This window comes from Sturnus vulgaris, chromosome 11 (assembly GCF_052056855.1).
Source record: "Sturnus vulgaris isolate bStuVul1 chromosome 11, bStuVul1.hap1, whole genome shotgun sequence".
Lineage (NCBI taxonomy): Eukaryota > Metazoa > Chordata > Aves > Passeriformes > Sturnidae > Sturnus > Sturnus vulgaris.
Genome location: NC_142253.1, coordinates 17,460,656 through 17,486,511, shown reverse-complemented (window position 1 = coordinate 17,486,511; position 25,856 = coordinate 17,460,656). Strand labels below are relative to the sequence as shown.

The following is a 25,856-nucleotide window of genomic DNA, read 5'->3' as shown; positions in this document are numbered from 1 at the left end:
AACAAAGTATTTAAATGCCAAGAAAGTGTAATGTATTTCTAATTTTCTCAGTCACTTCTATTATGTTTCTGTGCTCAGACAGGAAACTACATCTTCCAGAAACACACTTAGCCTACTGCCCCTAAACAAACCAAAAGAAGAAAACATTGCTTTTGTGCCCCAGGACACAAAAAACAGGAAAATTATTTGCTAATTATTTGGTAATTAGGTAATACTGAGGACAGCATGTGTGTGTTTATGTGCATGCACACATTCACCATTTACCCCAAGTGGTAATTAAATTATTTCGTGTTTGTGTGCACACACAGACTTGTCTTGGCCAAATCAAAGAGCCCTGAAAACCAGATCAAACAGGACAGGAAAATCAGCTAAGAACAAGACCAAATGCACCAGGTTTTAGGCTTTCCTAAATCTGTCATGGTTGAAAAGTTTGCAATTAATACTTGGTAACTTCAAACAGCACAGTCCTGTCTTGCCAGCTGTAATTCATAAGGCCTTTGAGTCGTTTGAACATTTTCACAGAGGTTTATCCCCTCTGCTCATACAAGTCATTATTCTTCTCATTCACATCATTTCCTTGAAAACTTGGCATTTCTAAATTTGCCCACGATGCCGTGAAACATTTTGAATCATTGACATGGGGTTAAGAAGGGGACTGGAGCAGCACTAAACCAAACTGAGGCTGCAATCTCTGCTAAAAGGCACCGACAGATTTACAGCAACCCCTAAAGCTCTGCTGTGCTGGGACTGCTTGTACTTCAGAGCCAGTTACTCTTACCCAGAAAATGAATTTGAGAGTCAACACACACCATCAAGTGACTCCATGGAGAATTCTTGTGTCTGTCTTCAAACCCATTTATTTATACAGCAATTAAACGTCTCTATAATTACATTTTATAAATGTTTATAGCTCATCTTGCCAAACAGCTACATAAAGAGGAACTATACTGAAAATTAAAGGTACTTAATGCACGCTAAACAGCAGAAGTTGAAAGGAAAGTTTATTTTTTGCAAGAACTGGTAAGGAAGGAGAAACAGGCTGTCCATCTGTACAGACTCAGAGATCAGGTCACCGTTAGAAATAAGATGTATGGAAAATTCTGTTTACATATTCAATAGCTTGGAATTGCATTCAGCCCTAATTGCCACGTTCCTACCCTACTGTTGTTTAATGACTGTTTTCTTCTCTGCTTCTTTCTGGGAGCTACAAAAGATCACATCAACAGGAGGGTGGGCAAAAGAAGAACAACATACTGAAGGTTCCTAAAATACATTTGTAATTAAAATGTGATTTTGACACACACTATTAATGTGTCTGCCCAACAATATCACTGTTCTTGGTAACAGCACTTATTTTACCCACTGTATACTTTATATACTAACTATCTGTCAAAGTCAACATTTATTCATATTACTTTTAATTTCTCTAATGCAATAACATGCCAGTAGATTGTTAATTTATGCTGCATATTGACCTTCAGTTGGTCCACTGATGGTTGTGGGAGAGTTTATAAACCACCAGATTAGAAAAAAAAACACTTCTGCTGAAGAAAAGCACTGATTTATCAGAGGTGCCAAAGCACATAAACAATGAGGAGATAGCAAGCATGCCCACCCAATTCAAAGGCCTTTAGGAATGTGCCTTTATCTGGGTTTTGCCTGCAGCCCCCGGAACACTGAAGAATGGGAAACCATACTTGGAGTAAGTCTGGACACACGGACAGGAGAGCAGCTGCAGTGCACACAATTCAGCCCTGCACAACTTCAGTTAAATGGGAGAAAGAAAACCCAGCACAAAAATAGCTGCAGATAAACCTCTGCCACTCCCCTGTGCTCCTCTGAGGGTTTTTTGTGGAGTTTTAGGCATGATGGCCAGAGAAGGTTCAGCCTCATCAGCTGCCTCTTCCCCTTGTTCTCCTCAGAATTCACTCACGTCAACAGCTCAATAAAGACATTTTCAAAAGATTCTCAACATCTATGACCTTATTTTTCTTTTTTTCCAGCTCTAGGAGTAATTGGGCTATCTTCTATCTGAGCAGAGATTTAAAACAGAAAAACAACAACTAAGAAAATTTTCCATCACCGACTTTCCCTTGGTGAGGCATCTCAGCCTGCCCTGGCCTGGCTGCCTCAGGTAAATACTCAGCTCCTGTGGTCTATTCAATCCCAGCTTTCTAAACACTTATTTTTTTTCCAGTTTCCAGTGCTGCAAGTCAGGGGCAGTGAAGCTGGATGCTGAGGGATGCAGACACTGAAAATACTCTTCCCCACCTGGGAGTAACTGCAGACTCAGCCAAGGATTTCCCTGCACACTCCTTTGAAAGAGCCCTGGGAACACAATTCCTTTTTTTTCTGCCTTCATCCACTTCACACAGCCTTCAGAGCTGAAACTTCTGCCAGTCAAACACACCCAGTGCACTGAACTCTGCAGAGATCCTTGTCATGGATCAGACAAGAACAAGAACAGCCAGAATTCACCCAGGCTCTGCTGAACCACGAGCTCAGGTGGGATCCCAAGGCTGCCCAGAAAATGGACACTACAGAGTATCCTGACCTGGGACCTTCTCATTTTATACCCTTGTTGGTCCCTAAAAAGTTATTTTTAAAAGGTGAATCCTCTGAAAGTTTAAGCCTGCAGTTAGAGTCACTGTTTGGAGGATTTATTCTAACACAGTTTCTGCTTGCCATAATCACACTGAAATTCCCTGTAACATAGCTGATGAGAATGTTTTATTCATGGGGCTTCAATACTAAGTTTGAGATTATCTAACAGAACTTGGGATTTTAATTCCTATAGAAAAGAGCTCTCTTTTTTTCCTTTTTAAATACAGGAAAATGCTGAATCCTCCTACTTGATTTCTGTCACTGTTCTAGTACAACAGCACCACAGGACACACCAAGGATTCGATTTAATATGCAGTTTCCTCATTTTCAGCTACTTTTCTCAAGTTCATTAAATGATTCTGTGTCTGTAAACCTGCTGGCACCTGGATACTCCACCTTCCTGCACTTCCTGCCCCAGTGAGTTTAAATGCTATTTTACACTCTCAATTGAACATTAAAAGGGCAATGATACACACTAGGAATTTCATGCAGCTGTATTAATGCTGACTGCTGTAGCAGAGAACTGGCTTCCAAAGCAGCCCCAGAATTGTCTTGTAAAGACATTATTACCAAGAAATTGGAAAAAAAATCCTAATCTGGTCACTTCTTATAAAAATGAGGAAAAAGGAAGAAAAATTGACATTATTTTTCTTTTTAAATCAACATCTGAGGCATTTCAAAATATTTTTCTATGCAATTATAAAGGATTTTTTTTCAAAGAAAATCAAAGGGGGAAAAAAAAGTGGTTTTGCAGTATTATCTGATTCCAGGAAGTACAACTTACAAGAAAACATCACATATGATGGAGATGATGCAGAGAAAATCTTGTGCCAGAAACAGAAAATTAATCCATTTAGTAATCTCTGTGTGTCATCAGGGCCAAATACTCATCTATAAAAAGCACTTTTTGGTGCCTCATTGGCTCCAGAACTCCAGCACCATCCTCACTGAATCTGGTGTCTTCTAAGATCACATCTCCAGCCTGCAGCCTGCCTTGCTGCTATTTATAGCTGCTCAGGGTTTCACAAATATTTATAGATAGGAAGTGCTTCACAGAGGTTCCTTGGAATTCCTACTTCAACACACACAGAAAGTTATTTGCCAGAAAGCCAAGACATTTTTATGCATATTAAGAAGCAAATTAAGAAGTATATATTTAATGTATGATGTATTTAAATATAAGTCGTGACCTTATAATGATCTCACAAAACTACTCATATAAATAACGAATGTTATTTATATCAATGGTTATTTAACAACAACAGTGTTGTGTTATTTCTATGAATCCAGCAAAAATTACCACTTTGATTTAAAGATTAGCTGGACTAATTCCTACCAACCCCGGTGGTGCTAAAAAAGCATCTTGGACAACAAAATGGGGCAAAAAAATATTAAAGAGAGAGAAAAAAAACCAACTTGAAAATACACTGAGTTTCTCAGACCAAGCTCTTGTGAGCACTGTCAGTGAACCTTCAACATCTCTGAGGCTGCTGAGTGAGGATGAGAAAACTGAACACAAAAAGCTGCCATCAATGCCACCCTCCTAAAGCATGAGCCCAGCACAGGCACAGGAGCTGCAATGTGAACATGGCCAAAGGAAACCTGCCTTCCACATCCAGGAAAAATTGGTGTTAAAAGTACATATTATATTATTGGCTTTTCACAAATATTAAAATGAATGCTATATGTATAAACGTTGGGAAACTTTGCTGAATTAATATAATTTCTTTTAGTTCTGTTATTAACAAAACTTAGAAATAGTAGTGTGATAAATATGTATTTTTTGGACTATAACATGGTGATGCAAAAAGCTTTTGTTCATGTAACTAACTCAGAGAATGGTAAAAAGATAATCAGAAAATTCTTCACATTCTTGGATTATCCTATCTGGATGAAGATAGGGGTGGTGAATACCAAAACTCCAGGGAAAGAATTAATAAATCAGGGAGTAGGCACAGGATAGTGCCACAAAAGAAAAAAAAGTTGATTTACAGGTTGGAGAGGGATGATTTTGAATAATATATAAAGGTCTGTGAATATGCAACATGTTGATGCATTTAACAAAGTGTTTTCTGAGTTAGTGGGTGCTTTTAGCTGAATATCAAGCACCAGGCCATTATAACCTTTTACTTTATTGTTTGGCTTTTATTGTCTTTTATTAAACCTTTTAAAATCTACCAGGAAAGTGAACCTCGTTTTTCACAATGGGAAATGAGCAAATAAATTGCTCTCAGTTGACAAATACATTTTTCCTTCCCCAGAACTCTCTTTCCTTCCTATTCCTATGCACAGCCCTGTGTGTGTGCATCTCCATATTCCCTTGTAGGGCAGAAAGGAAGGATGGAGGGAAAAGCCACAGCCCTGGATTTGGGGAGGGGGAGAAGTCACAACCCAGCTTCCAGGTCATCACTGCCTTGCAGGCTGATCACCCACCTCTAATCTGCTGCACAATGCAATTTGATTGCAATTTCCCAAGGGGCTGGAGGAAGGGAGAGAGGAGAAGATACCCAGGTGATGAAGCCCTGCTTAGGTTAAAGGCTGCTGGAAGCTTTCTGCAGAAAAAATGCACAGAAGGCACTGCAAAGGAATTAACGACTGGGCATGTTCCCCCAGTGCTGTTTCTTTTATTAAATATTTTTGTTAATTAAATAAGCATGATCATTTTGTGCAACTTTGTTCACAGTACCCCCCAGCACATGCAAAACTGTGTCTTTGAAAAATGGGGGTTTTTTACTATAAGGAACAGAAGGCAATTCCATTTCCTGGATAATTTTTCTTGATAAAAATTAGAAATATTTTTGTATTGAAAATTAGTAATGGTACTTTATATATAGCTTCAAATATTTTCCCTTCTTCTGGAGGCAAGACTTAAAGGCCTCTGGCACCACCATTGACCAAAGAATGAAAGAATTTATTTGCCATGCAGCTTTAACCAAACAGCTCTGGAACATTTAATTAAAAATGCTGCAGCTCCTTTCAGCCAAGAGGAAGCCTGACAAAGAGTTAGACTTTGCAGAACTCCTTTGCTTCATTGCATGGACATTTCAACATTAGACCATCAAATACTCCATCAGTTTATTTCCACTCTAATCCCTCATTTCCCTGGCAATATCCTACTGGAAGTTACTCCCTCTGCATATTTCACAAAGACCAACTCATTAGTTTCTTGTCCACCAACCTGCTTAATTACATCCCATAGAGCAACTCCATTACTTTTATCAGAACTTTTGTGTCATTCTAGAGCCTGATTTTGGTATTTTGATCCCTGGTACAGCAAGTGCCACTCACACAGTATGAAGCTCCCAAAGATAAACCCATTTTGTGTAACTGAGAGTGCCAAGTGCAGCCCATGGGCTCAGAGCCTGTCCTGACACTGGCCAGGATTTGTGACCTTTGAACCAGCCCAAAATGGCCCTTCCTCTAAGCTCCATCTGCTCCATCAAACACAATGTAAAGCATACAAGGGACTTCCACTCAAATATTTACAGAGGGGTGTTTTTAATTATACAATTGAAAAAATTTCAACTATTACACTGGGGAGATTTACATGAGCTTATTATGACTTTATAGACTTGATCTGGTTTAAATTATGAAAGCCTTTTATAACTTCCTACATAAGGATCCAGATTAGAATTTCTTTAATCAGCTCAAATGTATAACATTTGAATTAACCATTCTTACAGTGTGCTTTTCCTGGTAGAGATTTAAAGCACCCCCACAAAACAGGTACACAGGTTTGCCCAACAGAGAAACAGTGAAGTAAACAAAGCCCCAGCACTGTGACTGACAGATAATTAGCACCAGGTATGACTTGGGCTCTACAGATTTCTTTTTAAACATAATTCTTCAATTCTTCAAAGAATTTTTGAATGTGGTCTTCTAGACCCACTTGACACATATGTGTGTATTTATATATATATATATATATATATATATATACACCAAATCATCATGGTAACTTTCATCAAAACATCAGAATATTTTTCAGTCAAACCTTTGCTTTATCAAAAGTCCAATCATTCATTAGTTCGACCAGACTCCCATTGGAAAGAAAATTTTTAAGAATTATCCCAGCTGTGAAGGTGACTGATAACCAATATTCTGAAAGGCATTTGGGGAATCTTGGGCTGATTAACTTTGAGTGATGTGAGATGTGAAAGCTGTGCTGTCAGTCAGAGCAGGGACTCAGGGCAGCTTTCTCAAAAGCCAATCTGTACCTCGGAATCCCTGATGAGGGACTGACACAGTGAAGTTTCCATCTCAGTGGAAATGTAAGTTTTACAACCTTCATATTCCTACAAATGAAAAAAAAATTCTGTTTCGCTGTGTATGTCCATGCTGTAAAAAAACAGGATATATTGTATTTTCATTATTTTCGCCTGATTGAGACACAGTTTTTAATTCTCACTTTCTGATGGATCCAGCCAGCCACAACAACCACTATGGAATTTATGAGGAGCCTTTCCAGAGACAACATGACTAAAAATAGCTGTCAGTAGCCAGGATCCCTGTAGAATAGTTATATAGTGGGCAATACTTTGAAAAACTGAAACGGTAAACTAGACTTCATTATAAGAAAAGAGATGGTATTTTCTGAGAACTTAGGCCTTTGTAAGAGATCTTATGTAGAAAAGTCTAAAACTGAGACCCAAATGGGTTTTAGATGTACTTGAAGACTCCTTGAGAATGTTAACAGGGATACAGGGATGGAGAAGCTCATGCCCTGAACTCCTGAGTGCAGATGCTGATGTCAGGAGGAAAATCCTCACTGTGGTAGTTTTACAAAGAAAATGGAAATTCACTTCAGTGGCTAATACAGGTCCTACTATCACAAAAGCTGCAGTTATCATTAAGCTGATCAGTTCACAAACAACACAAGAACACAATTGTTGAAATATCAGAACTCAATTGCTCTGCAATGCTTTCATGCCCAGCAGTTCTCCGAGTTAATTGTCAGCGCATGGTGTCAGAAATTTCCTATAAAACACTGCCCACAGAGGCTCCCAGCACTCCAGGGGGCTGTGGAGGAAATCTCCCTGCTCTGGGGTCTGTCCGTGTCCACACAGCCCCTAATTCCACCAGGCACTCGGGGCTGATGTGTAACGCTTTATTCCAGCAGAATTCAAGCGCACATGTAAGTGCTTTGTTGAACACGGAGGGATTTAGGCATGTGCTTAAGTACTTCACTGAACTGGGACCAGGCTATTTATAGCAAGCTTTTTGTTCCGGTTTTATTGTTCAACACTTAAAGTCATCCTATGGCTTTTCCTTCTGTATACCCTCCCCTCACACAGCAAAACCGTTTAGGGCTGCAATCTCCTTCCAGAAGACAGGTTTAAAATAAGAATGGATATTATAAGCTCCACCAATTACATAATTTTTTTTTTCATCGTATTTACACAGAAATATGGAGGGAAAAAAAAAGAAAGGCTGAATGGTAGGTAAGTCATGAAGCCAAAAGTTGTATGTAATGACAGGACGAAAAATCCCATCCCACCTCAGCCCCAGCACTGAAGCACTCACAAAGGAACCAAACACTAATGTGAGCACCCACAAGTGTTCATTCCAACTTCCCCAAGTGTCCTTTGCAATCCTCTGCTCCACGGAGAAATTGAGGCAGAGTCATGTCTGAGGCACGATTTTATTGAATTGAAAAGCCATCAGTGCTGAACAGCCCTTGCTGCTGCAGAGGCAGACTGCTAACAGGCACTGAGTGGTGTTGTGAGGAGACAAAAATACTTCAAATGACTTCCAGTTCAACACCAGCACCTGTGTTTTCACTCAGAAAAATGTATCTCTCTACTGCAGAGGCATCTGGACCTATCAGCTCATCTTTCAGTGTTAACATGTTTTCATCAATCCTTGTTTTGATTAATTAATGTCTTTTCACAGATAACGGTATAACAAAAAATCCACATCTCCCCGGAAATCTCACAACATTCCATCTGCTTTTTAAAAACACTGTTGTTGCTGTTTTACAGATTTTACGCTCCGCATAAAGATGCACCGGGGTGTTCTGTTTCCTGTATTTGTGCACAGATTGCCCAAAGACAGCGCTGCCCCTCTGGGATGCTCGGGAATCCGGCTGGAGAAACGCGGCAGGTCCAGCTGCCATCCCGAAATGAAAACAGCTGGGAACGGCTTCCAGCCGGACAGACAGCAAATGTCAGGGTGCCCGGGAATGGCAGAGGTTTACAGGGAAAGGGAAGAGAGGAGCGGAGAGGAGAGGAGCGAGCCAGCAGCGGCTGTGCCAGGGAGGGGGATACAGGGATGGGAGGGATGGAGAGGAGGGGGATACAGGGATGGGAGGGGGTGCAGGGATGGGCAGGGGGCTGCAGAAATGGGGCAGGGGGCTGCGGGAATGGGCAAGCGGCTGGAGGGATGGGAGGGGGCTGCAGGGATGAGATGGGGGCTGCAGGGAGGGCAGGGATTGAGAGGAGGGGGACGCAGGGAGGGCAGGGGGCTGCAGGAAGGGCAGGAATTGCAGGGATTGCAGGGATGCAGGGCCGTGCAATGCAGAGCCCGTGCTGCACAGCAGGAACAGCATTTCCCACGTCCCAAGGAAATCCACCAGTGAGCTCTGCCTGTGGAAATCCTGCACACAGAAAGCTGCTCTGCCTGATTCCTCCCGTGCTCAGGGAGACGGGATCTTATACATCCCTATAAATACTGGCACATGAACAGCATCAAAGAAGGCTCCAGCATCCATTTCTTTCTCCTGTAATTCGTGACTTTCAGTTCTGACTGCCAAGATGCATTGAAAGGGGCAAAATCATCCCTCAAAAGCACATTATGTCATCAGAGTGCCCAATAACCCAAAGCCACTAAAATCACAGAGACAAGCTTTTCACCATTTTCAGGAGGTACTGAATTGGACTGCAATAACCTTCAGCTGAATTATTAATGGTAACTTGTAAGCCATTATCATGGAAAGATCTCTATTAGTCGCCAATTTACAGTGTTATTTTCAAAAACATCCAACTTAGGGATGCACAAATCCCATTGACAAGCCAACAGGACTTAAAATTCCATTTGGCTTCCATTCCTCCCCTTTTTAAAAATCCTACCCTTAATACATTAAACCTTCCTACTGCACTATCCATAACTTATTTGACAATCAGGCCATAAATGTTACTTGACAAGAAGACAGCCCTTGGTGCTAAGTCTACAAATTCTCTCCCTAGAGCTGGATGAAATTTTAACAATAGGGCATTCTGTTCTAGGCAGGTTCTTCTACTTGAAATGCAAAGGTTCTCAGAAAGGTGTCCTCAAGAAGAACAGCAAAAAAACGGATATTTTCAAGTACAGAAGAGACTTGGTTGGTTGTGTATATGTAGAACATACCACACTTCACTGCTACATAAATAAATGGCTTTAATGCTCTTATTGAATAGCATTACAAATATCTTGCACATACAAACAGAGCTTTGCACTTACAGCAGCATTTTCTATCCAAAATTCCCAGCAGCTTTACAAGTAGTGATTAATTAACCCTTGAAAGGGGCAGGTTACGTGCTTAATTATAAATCCAAAGCAACAGCCCACAAGGACAAGCAATGTGTGTGAAGGCACAAAATGTCCCCTAACAAAGCAGGTAACAACACACAATTTGTTCTCCCAGCCCATGCCACAGCTCTCACATAGCTGTCATTTTTTTAGTCTTTCCTTGAGGAGGAAACAGGGGATATCATGGAGCTGGAGCTGTGCTAACAGCAGAAAGGTAGGAGCATGGAAGCATTACTAAAGCTGCAGCTGTATTTTATTCTGATTAATGGGAAAGCATTGGCTGGGATCTTAAGGGCAGCAATATATTTCAAGTAAGCATTATCACAAGTCAAGAGAACTCGCCAGTAACACTTTGAAAGGAAGATGTGAAGGAAACACAAAAAAGAAGTGGAATTCAGGGCAGCAACTTCTGCAAACTCAGCCAGAATGATTTGTAACATCTCTTAAAGACAGGATCGAGGAATTCAGGAAAACTGACAATTACCAAGAAGAGTGTATAAAATAATGCAAAATATTATCTCAGTGCAGGGGAATATAGGAAACACTGGAAGAGACTTGCACTCAGAATCTTCAAAGGATTTGACTATCAGAAGAAATTGTACAAAAGGTGAAACAAGAACATTTAACAAAGAACAAGAATTAGAATGGCACAAATGGCTCCGTTCTGATCCAGATGAGCCAACACACAAAAGGATCAACAACTAATGAGGGATATAAAAAGGCAATAGGAAAAGGATCTATAAATACAGCAGAAGTAAGTGGGAGAAAAAGATAAGCAGAGGTTCTAGTATTTTAATGGGAAAGGAGAGAAAATAACAGATGGCAAAGAGAAAGCTGAAGCATTCAGTACTTCCTTCATATTCTTTTATGTCTCCATCTAAAGGATAATGAAAAGCAAAAATGTTTCTAAAGTGATTTTCACGGAGAAGACAGGACTAGAGGCCTGAAGAAAAGAAAGAACAGGCAAAAAAGTATCAAAAGAAGCCAGACACGCTCAGTCTGCTGGAGGATGATGAAGTTCACCGCAGAGTACTTAAGGAATTACCTAAAGCCATCCCCAAACATTAGCTATTATATTCAATAATGCACAAAGGGAGGGGAGAGTTCCCAAAGGACACTGGAGAGGCAGAAACAGAGCTCAGCTTCAAAAGGAGAACAAGGCTAAACTGAAGAAACTGCAAACCCAACCAGCTCCATTCTATACCACAGGACACTGGCACAAGTTAAAGCACCACAGAAGTACCTCAAGGATTAAGTGCCTGAAAATAATCCGAATGTCAAAGCAATGAAATTTCCTTTTTGGTGTGGTAGCTGGGCTACTACAAAAGGAAAGCCCAGTAACAGCAGTTCAGAGTGGCTAGTAAGGCTTTCTGTCACTGGCCAGAGTGACTTTTTCATGGGGTGGAAGGACTGATATGAAATTGCAGTTTAGTGGGTGCCCTTTCTTTTAAAATAAACATCAAAAACCAAACAACCACCCAAATTAAAAGCGATTACTAAAACTCACTGTCAATGGAAGGCAGCTCACAACTCACTGTACACTAAAATGGCAGGAGAGGAAAATGTTTGTGAGGTGAGCAGGTAGGGTTCGTGTCACCTCCAGCACACAGGCAAACAAGACCAAAATTCACACTAAAACTTAAAGCATTGAAGAACTTGTTGAAAAGTGAAGTGCAATAAGCAGAACAAGTGCAAATCTGGACATGAAGAAAAACATTAAATAGAGATCAGCTGAGTTCTGCTGGAAGGGATCTAAAAGCCACCGTTGACTACAAGTGAAAAATAGTATAATGGTATTTTTAAAAAGGCATATTTCATGCCAGGATGTCTAACGGGACTGCCACTCAGACAATAACCTTTCCATTTTTCTCCACTGTCCAAAAACTTGCAGAACATGAGCGGAAAAGAAAAATCACAAGAAAATTCACAGTAAATGCAGCTCTGTCTTGTCATCCTATTTAGCTGGGGAGCAATAAATGTCAGCAGTGCCAAGGGGAAATATGAGGGGAGCACTGTTGGGTCACACAAAAAGCAGTGTAATAGTGTATGTTTGGAGGGAACACACCCATTAACAGCAACCTTCACAGGCCATAATGGCATTTTTGTGTTCCTACTGCTCCGGAATTCTGCAGCACTTGACACACAACCACCAGGGCTACTGTATATAACACATTAATTTTTCAGAGTATTTAACCTTTCAAGAAGAATCATTCTACATCTTCCAGATTGATTCTTGTGGCATTTTCAAGCTTAACTAAAAAATGGGCCTAGTTTTTGTCAGGGCTTTAGGACACTTTCTATAATTAAGAAAAACCTCACAATGTGAAATAGATCTCTACCAGGTAAAATTTTGACATTTTGTATTCATGTAATTACTTTCTACTGTTTATAGGCCAAAACTCATGCCAAGCTTCTATTTTCACTTCACATAAACTGATTTAAAGCTTGTAAAATACTTCACACATTAGAAAAATGCTGGTGAAGGTGCAGACTTTGTAGACTAAAGTGATGCATTAATGCTGCATTTGAACCTAAGACCACAAGTTCAGTGCAGCAAAGCCGTTGTAAATAGACCTAATAATGCCACCAATTAGTTTTAAATAATGAAATTTCTTCTCCAAACTTCCATTTTGCTTTTCCTGTAACTGTAGGCCAGCACCTAAAAATGCACATATCCATTTTCTCAGATGGCAAAGAATGTAAATCTTAATTTTTCTGGAGTAATTGCTTTAAGCCTCAGCAATTAAAGAAAAAGAAAATCTGCAAAGAAATCTGATAATAGCAAAGAATATTTTTCTGCTTGATTACCATAAATCTCCTCATTCATACTTCTGCTTAAAAAAAATCTGAAATGCCTGTTGGAATACTTTCTAGGAACCCATCAACCTATTGGAAGTTTTCAGTATGGATTACAGAGAACATTCCCTGAAAACAAAATTCCTATTATTTCAATCCTCTTGAACAATATTAACCTCTTTAAACAATAACAGTACTAAAAGGCTTAAAATACCAAGACATTACCTGGGTCTCAAAAAATGGAATGCTGGATCATCTAAAACATGGCCCTGTTTTGTCTGCTGTGCTGAATGCAATCACACCTTCCAGGATGGCAGATTTCCCATCAGTGGGAATAACTTCCCTAATGAAGAATGGCTATTCAGTAAGCAGGACAGAATATACAGGATCAGCAAATACTTTCAAGGTGACTTCTTCTGCACAGGAAAGCAATCCAGAGGCTTGGAATCTCCTGCTCATAGGGAGATAACAAAAGGAATGTGCTGGGCATTAGGCTCACTGATAAACCATCAAGAGAAATCCTGTTCACCAGAAAACTCCTGAGTCCTAAAGCATTTCATGAAGAGATGCATCTGGAGTGGGCAGCAACTGCAATATCTTTGAGCAATCTGCATCCCTGATGGATGATTTTAGAGTAGGTAGAATTTTTATAAGTTCAATACAAGTTCTTTGAGCCTTGTTAATAAATCAATCAGGCTAAAGGCAATTCCCCAAACACTGTGGAATTAATGATTTATCAATCTTAGAAATAGAAGTGCTGAATAGAGACAGCTGCATTATTCTGGCTTCACAACACACAAAATGTTTTCAAATGTTTGAAATGTGCATCCAAGGTCACTCTGCTGTGGAGTGTGAGAAGGAAATGTGATTCAGCCTTGCAGCTCCAAATCCCATCCCTTCAAGGATTAATATCAATCCTGGCTGGATGTGCAAGCCCTGCACATGGATGGTGGCAATTTCTTTGTTCACATGCAAGGCACACATCATCCCACTGCAGGCAGGAGGACCTCGGAGCACCAATGCAATCAGGCAGGTCTGGTTCTGAAAAACCCCACTGGTGTGACTTTTTAAAGGCATTCCACACACAGGGAATGAGCCCACTGTGCAGACAGAGGTTCCTGTATTATGGCAGCTGGACAGCCCAGCACACAACCCCTGTGCTGCTGCTGCTCTCTCACTCAGCTTCAGCACCTCAGCACTGCCTTCCCAAGCCTTTGGCACCCCAAACGTGGCAACCTGGGGAAGCTGAGCAGTTCTTGGGATGTGAATAGGAAAGGAGTGATGGAGAGGCTGTAAATCCTGCCAGCAGTGCAAGCCTTTGGATCAGAGCAGAGAAAGGCTGGAAGCAGATAAATAAGCATCCACAAGAGAATTGCTCTGGAGGCTCTGAGGGCACCGACCTGAGCAGGCTCTTCAGAAATGCCTTTTCTGCACAATTAAAGGTGTGCAATGAACCCTCCAGAACACACTTCCTACTGCACTAATTAAAGATGTAGCAACCTCTGCCTCCTAGAAATATTTGAAGCTTTGTTGGTTTACATTCCAGTGTATGGAGGGCATCCTGCAGCACACCAGTTATTTTATTTAGATGTTACAAAATATTCAAGATTTCTGAGCATAACTTTCAAAATAGGTGAAAACACAGCCTTTTACATAATGGCCCTTAGATACAAGCCCATGCTGGTGGATATGGGATCATCAGTAACATGGCAGTTACACATCCCATAGGGAATGCTGTCACACATCACACAGATGGATACTTTATCACATAAAATGGAAGTCTGAAATATTTCACTACTAAATAACTCCAGTTATGAAGATGGAACTTTTCTCAAAGTAGGCTTTGGCAATAAATAAGCTGTTCTGATTTAACTGATAATTCTGTAGCATGAATATACTGAGACCAACCTGGATCTCAGCCACTGTGACACTCATTGCTGTCACCTCTGTCATCCTATTACATGCAAATATTTCTTGTTCATTCTTACTCTTACTTTCTCAAATATTTCGTATTTTTCTTTTCAGATAATTAAAATTATTTATCCTTTTTCATTTGCCACTTCCATTCATAAAATAATCTGCATTTCTATTTATCTTACTTTTTACAAACCTTTTCCTTCAAAGGACAACTCAAGTTCCACTCTGAACTTTGCAAATTGCAGCCATTTACTGCACAGTGTACATGAAATGTAAAGCTGTTTGGAAACTGCATTCTTATGTCTGACACACACGTTCCAAGGATAAGCTTCACCAGAAGTTTGAACTTTGTTCAGATGTTTGTTTTAAAAGATTTCAGCAGTCACACAATTTTGTTTAAATGTAAACACTCGCTCTGCTCCCAATTATCTCCTCTGCTATCATCTCCCATCAGCCTCCCACTAAAACAATCATTTATCTCTTGTACAATTACTCTGCTTTTTCCTCATGGTCAATGCAAATGAGTTTTTCCCAACTGCAGTCCTGAACCTATCCTTGGGCTACAATGCAAGTTTTAGAGTGTTTTGAGGATCAGAATTTCCTTTTTAATCTCATTTGATACACTTTAAACTGCCTACAATACTCAGAATACGCAGGTTTTGATGATGTAGGTAAACTCCAAGCACTTAGAGGATTATCAATGTTCAGACAAGCAGTCCAACTTTCCAGACACATCACTGAAGCTTCTGTGGTTACCTGGAGTTTCTGTGGTAAATACCTTTATTCTTGGCTAACCAAGGATAAGGAACCAAACAAATGCACCAAGTTTGACTCAGCCAGCTCCAAAAAGGCACCAAACTCTGTCAGAGGTGCCCTGTGGTGCCTGGTACGTGACATGGGACATGGTGGAGACTCTGAAACAGTGCCAAAGGCCAGGAGAGGAGCTCTGAGGCATCTTCAACACCACCAAACACCTTTTTGGAGAAAACAAACCAAACCAAACCCAACCCAACCCCCTGGCTATGACAATGCTCCATTCAGCTTCCTCCAAACCAAATCCATCGAGGTGACAGCTTCACAGGACACCATATAAACATCTCTGTTATCTCCCCATGGAGCTTGTCAAAAACAATTAAAATGTACTTAGCATAACCAGGAAATAGACAATTGAATGGCTAAAAGATATGGTTGGGATAGAGAGACATGCCAGGCATTTGGATCAATACCACATTCAATAGCCTGGATAACCAAGAGGTTGTGGTCCTGGATTTACAGCATGGCAGCAAAGGACAGGGCTGGTAATGGTATCAAACAGGAATTCAAGGTAACAGAATACTCTGTATTCATTCCATTAAGTGTTAAAGTGACTGTGTTAATATTGACACTAAACTGAACATTTAATCCATATTCTTTTGCTTTAGGAAGAGCTTGTAGCAATGCTCACTTTGAAAATGGAGCTTAATGCCAGATCATGAAGTCATTGCAGAGAACACTGAGCTGGTTTCTTAGCACGATACCACAGGCAAACCACTTTTCACAGAAAAGTCATGAAAATGCTGAATCCTGTTTGAGTCAGCACATGAAAATTAATCACGTGCTGGTGAGGGGACAGGATCAGAAACAAAGTGCTGCAGAGAACATGACAGTGTGCGTGCAGACCCGCTCAAAGAGCTGCTTACATAACTCAGGGCTCGCAGTATCTACCAGCCACACTCAGTATTCCTTAAAAGAATCCCTTTTACTGCTGGGAGTTGAGTTACAGCACTATCAACTTTCACACTGTTTAAAAACTTACATTTTAGCTTATTATGGGAGCAGTTAGGTCCTACTCTACACCATTGCTTTCAGCTTGCCTATCTTCCCAGCACCTTATCTTGGTACCCATGCTTCTCAAATAGCACTTTACTACAAAATACGCTTTAATTAAAAAGAAAGTTTAAAAAGTATTAGCACAGAGTCAGTTTGGTGTAACGTGATAAAACTGCACAATAAGATGGGGGGGGGGAAATCACAAGCAAAAAGAATCAGCAAGAAATACACAGAAAGGAGTAAACTTTTGGACGGTTTAATTCATCAAACGAGAGGTTTTCTCCACCTACAATACAGGAAGCCTTTCAAAGATACAGAACGGAAGACAGTGCCCCTCCTTACACGTTTCTAGTACAGTCTCCAAATCAAGATTTTAGGAGAAGAGCCCATTTGTTCAGTGACGGTAGGAAAGCACATCTTGACGACATCCAATGCCAAGGAGGTGGCGACCGTGGCTACAGCGGCCACCTCAGCCGGCATCCAGGGGCACCCGGGTGGCGACTGCGTGACCGGGCAAAGTTACCTCCCGCCGCATTCTCCTCGGGCTGGGAGGCGCTCGGAACGCTCCGCTGGAGTGCTGCGAGGCTTTGCAAACTACTGCTCGTGAAACATTTAAATCCCCCCCGCCCTCCGTGGAAAAGGAGAAAAATAAAAATAAAGCGGCCAGCCCGGGCGCAGCAGCGCGGAGCGGCACCGGGGACACGGCGGGGACACGGCGGGGACGGCTTCCCCTCCATCAGCCTGCCAGGGAGCAGGGCTGGGCGACAGCCTCCTGTGGCTCTCCCAAATCCCTATTTCCAGGAGGAGCGGCACCTCCCGGAGCCCGGGGCCGCTGGGGCTCCCTCCGGGCCGGTGCCTCGGGCGCATCGCGGGGCTCCGCCGCCCCCTCGCAGCCCCGGCCGGGGCAGAGCGCGGCCACCGCCGCCTCCCGACCCGCTGCCGGCTCCCAGAGCGCTCCGGGCTGCAGCCGGACCGAGAGCAGAGGCTTCCCGCAGCAGCGCGGCCGCTGCCGCCGATCCCGCCCGCATCCCCCGCCCGAGCGCATCCTCCGGCCGCATCCCCGGGACGGGCTCGGCCCCGGCTGCGCCCCCGCCGCCCCCCTCAAGGTCACCGCGGAGCCCCGGGGGTCGCCGCTGCCGCTCCTACCTGGGCCGAGCGGAGCCGCCGCTGTCCCTGGCCGGGGGCTCGGGCCGCGCTCGGCGCCTCCTCCTGCGCCGGGGCCGCTGCGCTGCGAGGCGGCGGCTCCGTCAGACTTAGCGGGGAAGCCCTGGGGGGGCGGGCAGCGCCTCTCCCCACCCCGCGAGGTGCCGGAGCCGAGCCCAGCAGAGCCTCCCCCGGCGGGGCTGGGGCTCCCCTCAGCGGGGAGAGGCTGCGCCGCGCCCCGCTCGGCTCCGCACGGCTCCCTCGGGCTCCCTCCGGGCTCCCTCCGGGATGCGCGGCGCTGCCGGAGCCGTGCGGAGGCTCCGCGCAGGTGAGCGCGGCTCTGGGGCTCAGCCGCGTCTGTTCAGCACCGAGCGTTTCACACCACCGCCTTTCTTTGGCCTTTTTGTTTGTTTGTTTTTTTAAACGGTCGCCGGTTTTCTGCCAGACTTCTGCAAAAATCCCTAGGGGAAAGCCTGATGCGGGTTCTGAGAGATGGAGAGTCCTGCCCTGGGACACAGCACCTGGGGAAGTACAAAAAATGGAATTACGATGTGCAGGTGATGTGAGAAACAGCACTCCAGATTTAGAACATTAGTAATAAAACCCCACCCCGTGACTTAGATTTGAAGATACTACTTTTGTACTAAAGAGGATGGCATTTTTGAAATGTTGCCAGAGTAGTTAATGCCGGGTATTTAGCCAACACGTTCTGGTTTTACACATAGGCTTAAGTTAGATTTCATAATAGTTCTCTTGTGCCACATAATCTTTTCACCCTGAGAGTTAAAACCAGTTACTAAATGTCTCCAAAGCTGAACGGAGTCAGAGGGGATTTTGAAGAGCAGAAAAGTATATTTGGTATTTGGGGTGGGGATTTGTGTGGTGTAAAGGATGCACACACATCACACAATGCCTGTGGACTCCTACAGAGAACAACACCAGCTTTTTCCTTGGAAAACTGGAAGTATTCCACTGCTTTTTATTGGTGAATAGCAGCACTGCCCAGCCCTGGTTGTTTGACAGATGATACACCGTTAATTATATTCTGATTACTATCTTGGCTTCTTCCTTAACACCATTTAAATTCCAGTTTTAACCTTATCTCAGCAAAGACTAAAGGAAAAAGTAGGACAGCCAACAATGAAAGCACAAATCCCTCCACATCTTTTAAAACTATTTCTAACTTATTGAAACACAGGAGAAGATGTTACATTATATTTGTAGAGCTTTCAGGCAAGCTTGTTAACAAAATCCAGACTTGTGGGTCTCACCAAGTTCAGTTTCCAGCTTTAGAAGAAAAATCAGGAACCTGTAAGTATTCTGCAAATATCTAGATTGGTTTTCTCATTTGATCTTAAACCACATGCTTACTGTCAAGCGAGGGTGAACAAGGGTGCTTTCCCCTGCTACATTCCCCTGGGTCGTGAGGAAGATCAAACCAACTGAGAAAAACTTATCAAGAATAGCAGCACTTTTTGTTTTGACAATGCTTGGAAAGATGGCAGAGAAAGCCTGAATGAAAAGTTTACAAAAATAATCATGCAAACATTAGGTAAATGTGGTGCTATTTTCAGCTTGTGCTTATTAATCATTTAAAGCAGATGATTGGAGTGCCATTTGAAAAGCATTAGATGTGCATCCTTACTAGCTGCCTGCAAATGCATTTCACTGGTAATTCTGTGCTGCACAAAAACCTCACATCCTCCAGACTGTTTTCACAAAAATACTCAACTCCACACACAGCTAGACCTGTTAAATACCGAGGCTCACAGTGCAGAGCCCAGGGCTTACATCTCACACACAAGGACACTCTCAGTCTTGTGATTCCTCACATCAGAACATGCTCAGCAGGTCAGCTACTGCAGCCGGAATTAATGACACCAGAGCAGCACAAATTACTGCTTTCCTTGCTCGCTCTCCATCTTCACGTGTTTAGCCCCTACAAGTGATTTTGTCACTCACGGTGAAACAGCAGAAGTGTCTGGCTGTTTATCACTTGTGATAACAATGAATGACAGAGTGGATTTCTTCATTTTAAGATCTGCCTATGAAAATCTCTCCCCATGCAGGCAGTGAAGTAGAATTTCGTACATTTCTGTCAACTTTAGAAGCTGTCCCCATATTTTTGTAGAGTACGTGACAGGGATCTCAGCACGTCTTTTCTGTTACTACAGCATTTCTAGGAACTCAACCCTTTGCATACAAGTTTTAAAGATATTTAAAGTGTGATGCTAACAGTAACAACATCAACTAATGACTAAATTTAACACTTCTTAATCTATTTTAGAGATTAGGACCATTTGTGTTATATTTTTCCCTGAATTCATTGCAACTTCTCTCACCTAAGGTGGTATTTAGAGATTCCTTTAGATTCTTCCTCATTTTCCTGCTTAAGGGAGGAATATGTGCATAGTGGGGGTCATCTTTACCAAAAAAATGTAAAGGAGCAGAGATTGTGTAATCACTAAACTCTGGCACTATGCTTGCTCCCAGTTTGAATAACCTAATAGTGACTTATCCTTCTCAGACAGTTCTTCTCAAGTTTTAGCTTCACATAATTTTCACAACCTGGAGCTTAATTTCCACACTAACAAAACAGGAGAGAATTTTCAAGGAAATTTCAGAAAGGAAGTGATAATGGGTGCCAGTTCAGCAGCTCAGATTTTGGCTGTAGTACGTTAGAATGGAACAACTATTTGTACTTCAGCCTCTTTTAGGAAATTTCTAAAAATAGACGTGTGTGTGAAAGGACACAACTGTGAGATCATATATAAAATCCATCATCCATCCTTATGCACTCACAGAGTTTATCTTGGAACCGCTGCTGGTGCCAAGTGATGACACAGAATGAAAGTGAAGAATACTTAATCTGCCAAAAATGCAGCAGTTTGTGGATCTGGAAAGCCAAGTGCAATTCTGAAAGCTTTGCCACAGAGGTGGCACCAGGAGTGGTTACCCAGCACCACGGAGCTGTGTGAAACACCAGCAGCAGGGAGGACATTTGGGGTGCCCATCCTGGACTCCCAGCCACCGAGTCCAACCCTTTTCTACCAAACTGGGACATTTCAGCACCAGAATGCTCAGACCCAGCTGTAGTTTCTATTGAGGAAAAACTCCCATGGTATCAAATGCCACCAAACCGTGGCACAAGTCCAGCATCTGATAGAGCAGAAAACATATCCCTGTGAATCACCAGTGAGATCTCCTGCAGTAATTTCACACCCTCACACCAGCCTGCCAGGGAAAAGCCAACCAGCCCTAAATATCTGCTGGTTTTAAGAGCAAAAGTAATGCCAGACCAAGGCTGTGGCAGTAAAACACTCTGTGATACTGCCACGATGTCTAATAGCAATCAGCATGAGGAAATTGATTTTTGCATTTAATATTTCAGCATTGTATGCACTACAGGAGAAGGTAACAAAAGCCTGCCCTCTGCTTTGTTTTGAAAAAATACAGGTCGACCAGAGGATTCTTAGGTATATTGGGATATTCTGGAAACATCATTTTGCTGTTCTAATTCAGTGTCAAAGCAAAAATAACGAAGTTCAAAGGGCACATGTTGAGCTTGCTGTGGCCCAGCTTCAGCCACACAAAACAGAGAGGGAATTCCACTTCCAGCTGATGTTCAGCAGCTCCACAGGTCAGACACAAAGTTCCCGTGCTGCTGGTACTGCTGACCCTGGCTAGAAATAAATTGACTAAAAGTTACCAATTGATTTCTCTATCAATTCTGACAAATATCAAAACAAATCTGGTGCTTCCCCCACAGAAAGTATTCTCAAGCTGTAATTTGTTGAATGTGACATAAAATTGATAATCTTGCAACCAAAAGCACTTTGTCAGGAACAGCCTAAAAGGCCATTTTCTCCCACATTAAAACTCAATGGATGGAGGTGTCCACAACACCTTTATTCTAAAAAAAATTTTAAATGAAATTAAAAACCCCTACCAGTCAACCTGAAGCCACCACAACAAAAAAGTCAGAAGGATATGGTGAATAGAGACAACATAATATTACAATTCTATGTTTTCCTAGAGGGCCACAAGTCAGTTTTGCCAGATGCATGATCTGACTTGATTTGTCATCATCTGCTAATTATATGTATATCAAAGGAGGCAGAAGAACTTTTTTTGACCCCTGAACTCCTTAGCAGCCACAAAGTTCTTTCACATACACAGGGTAAATTGTGTAAAAGAGCTTTTTGCAATATCCAAACCTTTTTGCAACACACCAAGACAATCCTCTTAAGTTATGCAGCAAGAATGCTTTAAAAAATACCCAAATTTTCTATACCACCCATCCCACAGATTATTGTGAAAATGCTCAAGTGGACCCAGTGTTGGATAAAAAAAACTCTGAAAACATTCTGAGAACCAAAAGATGGTGAATTACCAAATATTAAGTCACATCACTGTTATTCTACAGTTAAGAAAAGACAACTTCTTTTCTTTTTCAAAAGTTGTATAATAATCACTAATAATCTCAAACATGGTCCTCTCCTTTTGATTTTTCAACTCTTTTCTTTACTTTGTTTTCCAAGAAAAATCTTAATAGATTGAAATAGGCACCAGTTTGCAAAATTAGTGCAAGTACCAGAGATCCTGAATGTGCCAGAGCATTAAATCCTTGGACATGGGATGCAGGGCATTTCAGAAACAAGAGTAAAATTAAATTTAAAAAAAAAACAAAACAAAAACAAAAACAAACAAAAACAGTGAAAAAACCCCAGCAGCTAAAGGTCAGTACTGGAAAGCCAGCTGAGTATTGGCAAATTTGTGTCAACGTTCCTATAAATTTAAAAGTCAGTCCTTGCTTTCTACAGCAGCTTCCCAAGGGGAAGCAGAATAATTGATTTGAATGCTAGCTGTCATCAGTGGTTTCAGCAGAAATTCCCTGAAAAAGTACTACACAAAAATACCTAAAAGAAAATATTTATCAACAACATAGAATTCATGTTGCAAATTTAGCAGGGTAAACCAAACCTAGATTTGGTCCCAGTGGTCATTTTATAAATCCCAGATTTCACTTGCTGCTGTTTGAGTAAGAATAATTCACTTGCTTTGAGAATAACAATATTTTGCAGTATCTTCTTTGGGCTCGAGGTTGTAAATTACAATCTTCCTATTTTTTTAAGCCCACTTACCTTTCATAATTCAAGTCTTAATTAACACCAGCACCAGGACAAGGCAAATCTGCCAACATGCATTTGAAGTGATTGCTTTAAGTCATAGATGCCAGGAAAAACAATCAGGAAGCCCTTGGATGCACTCAGGAGACCCATGTCACTGCAAAAGGAAGTTAACAATGCTGTTAGGCTGCTCTGCAATCCATCAACAGTGAAATCTGCTTTTTCATTTCTCCAGCTTCTGGCCAAAACTGCTGTGAATGAACCCAGTGCTTATTTCTCACTGCATTTTATAAATAATCACCTTGGAGCTGCTCACAACCACTGCAAGTGAGCCCTGAGGTGAGATGAACACAAACATTCCTGTCAGACTCGGGTACCTCCCAGCCAAACACTCCCAAATTAATCCCACAATTACCCAGCACTCCCAAATTAATCCCACAATCACCTGAGTCCTGATGGGCTGAGCTGCCCCAGGGCTTGATGAGGTTTAACTCGTGTTGAACAGCACCAGAGAGGCTCTTCATGGCTCACACCTGGCATTTGTGTGGCCTCACCTGCAGCCTTCAGCTCTGAAAAGAGTGGGCTCTATATTTATATTTCTATTTTTTATATTTCTATTTTTTATATTTATAGTCTTGCTCATAGACATAAAACAATGAAAAGAGAAATAAGCACACCCCGATGGCAATTCCAGATCCCCTCTCCCACCTCTCCATTATCTGGAGAGGGAATTTAAGGTGCCTACACACCTAAATTATGCACTTAAAGATTAATTAAGAATTAACCTCTGATATTGTTTTATAATTAAATCCATATATCTGTCTAATGATCCTGGGCATATATTATAGTGATGAGTGCAAACAGCAGAAAGGAAAAAATGTGCATGTGGATTACATTAGAGAGGGATGAATTACAAACCTTTTCTTATTTTTCATTCAACCTTCTGTATTCTTAGAGCATTTCAGCAATGTTGATTTATATTGATCTAAAACTTTTGGACAAAAATCTACTCCCACTTAAAAGCTACTTGCTTTTATTTCCTCACCTGATAAATGCTGATTCTTTCTTATTTCTATAAATACTAAAATTGTCATTTAAAGCTTTAAACCTGAACTTTGTCAACAACAATACACTGACAAAGTGCATCCAAACCACAGTTTTTCTCTCTGTATAACTTTCTACACAAGTTTCAATTAACCCTGGATAAACATTGGGATGAATTTTATTTTATTTGCTCTTCTGGAGTATGAGTTTCTGCAGACTTATTGATCTTGAAAATGCTCCCTTATCTTTAGTGTTTCCCAGGGGTAGTTGGATCAAAATTGCCTTGGGAATGTGTTGACACAGAATGCTAATGCATTGTACCAAAACATTCCCCCAGCCCCTGAAGTTTTGAGATTTAATTACCTCTTAGAGATGGTTTGAACTTTTTGCTACATGTAAGTGAAATCCCAAGAAAAGCAAGTTCTTGGGAGAAGAGTTGTTCTCTTCCAATGGGATTTGAATGGTTTAGGCTTCTCTGCAAATGCTCCTGTCCTGCTGGGCTGCTCTTGCTCCCAGGCTGATGCACACTCTGTCCTCACTCACAAACACTTCCTCATGAGGCAAATATCATTTTTATATATCATATTACAATTCAAAACTCTCACCAAAATAAACAATTTTTGATTAAATAGAAGAAATTACAAAAAAAAAATAAAATCCAATGTCCCATCTTTCCTGAATGTGGGAACCACAGGGGTTCCTCCTCACAGCCAGCTGTCCTAGTTCTGCATGGAGAGCCTGGATCTCAGCAGCAGCAGCAGCAGTGAACTGGGATGTGCTGGGAAACAAAGGCTGGAACATTTGAAAAGCTCGTGGTGGGTGGGTGGGCTGCCAGTCCTCCTGTGAGCACCTGCCAGAACAGTTCTGGGATGATTGCTCAGACTAAAAAGTCCCTGGGTCTTCCAGAAACCATCCCCTTTGCAGTTCCATTATTTGTTTTTGCCTGGAATGACCAGGTTGGGATAAGAACCATCACTTCCTCCCCAGCAGCTCTGGTTACTCCAGACTTTTTCCTTTCTCTCTCTGGGAGAGTTCTTTGCACAGGGTGAGGTCCCAAAGATGGACTGTGCTGTTCCCAGAGGAAGGAGGCAGCCAGGCCTTGGTCCTGGAAATTAAGTTATCTCTGTTTCCTCTTTCAGTTCCCTCCTGTCTCTGGTTTATTTCTTGGTTAAACCAATGCTCACAATTAGTTGTGTCTGCATTTAGTCTCCAACAGCTGGCAAAATTGAAAATACACATTTGAGTCAGCATGAGGGGAGCTTCAGTAAGGAAAGTCCAGGAATTTCTGCACTAAGGCAAATGTTCGAGGTTTAGAAGGGGCAGCAAATCAACTCACAGAGAGCAGAGCAACACCTGCCCAGAGTTTACAACCACCCTGTAAGCTGCCTATAGGCACAGAGGACAGGCTTAAGGGTATATTGAGTTATTTAAGATCAAAGAAAGCAAACACAGGTATGAAGATACAACATTTTTAAAAAGGTTGTTTTATTATACAAGAGTAAACCCACACCAGAAAACAACCAAAAACAAGACAAACAAAAAAACCACAGGAAATCTTCATCTACTCCTTAAAACTTCTCAGAGACTACATACACACGTTACTTACTTTAAATGGGATGCACTGACATACATTAATCAGTCTCTACTAAAACAATAATTATTCCTGTTCTAAGGGGGTGTTGGGGTAGATGTACTTAGCACAGATTAATATTCCTTTAATTATGGAATTTACCAGGATCTGTGAGTTGGCAGGGCTGGTGGTTTCTCAGTGCTAGGCACACATGACAAAGCTTCACCAGTCTCTCAGCTTTCCCCCCCCTCCTTTTCATTTATCATATGGTTACATAAAAACAGCAGGAAAATGAATTATGCATGTTTTTTAGCACACTGAAAAGTTAATGAAAAGTT

At 41.7% G+C, this 25,856-nt stretch overlaps 1 protein-coding gene across 12 annotated transcripts in view; it reads right to left on the bottom strand.

Moving 5' to 3' along the window:
- The window catches only part of ATP2B2 (ATPase plasma membrane Ca2+ transporting 2), a 388,888-nt gene extending 371,001 nt beyond the window's left edge, over positions 1 to 17,887 (bottom strand). For 5 of the 12 annotated variants that reach the window (XM_088171680.1, XM_088171667.1, XM_088171659.1 and 2 more), the window contains exon 1: positions 17,779 to 17,887. The gene's annotated coding sequence lies outside the window, so the exon portion shown is untranslated. The remainder of the gene's footprint in view (positions 1 to 17,778) is intronic. The other 7 variants (XM_088171681.1, XM_088171658.1, XM_014869753.2 and 4 more) reach the window with 2 other exon arrangements.
- Positions 17,888 to 25,856: the final 7,969 nt, after the last annotated feature.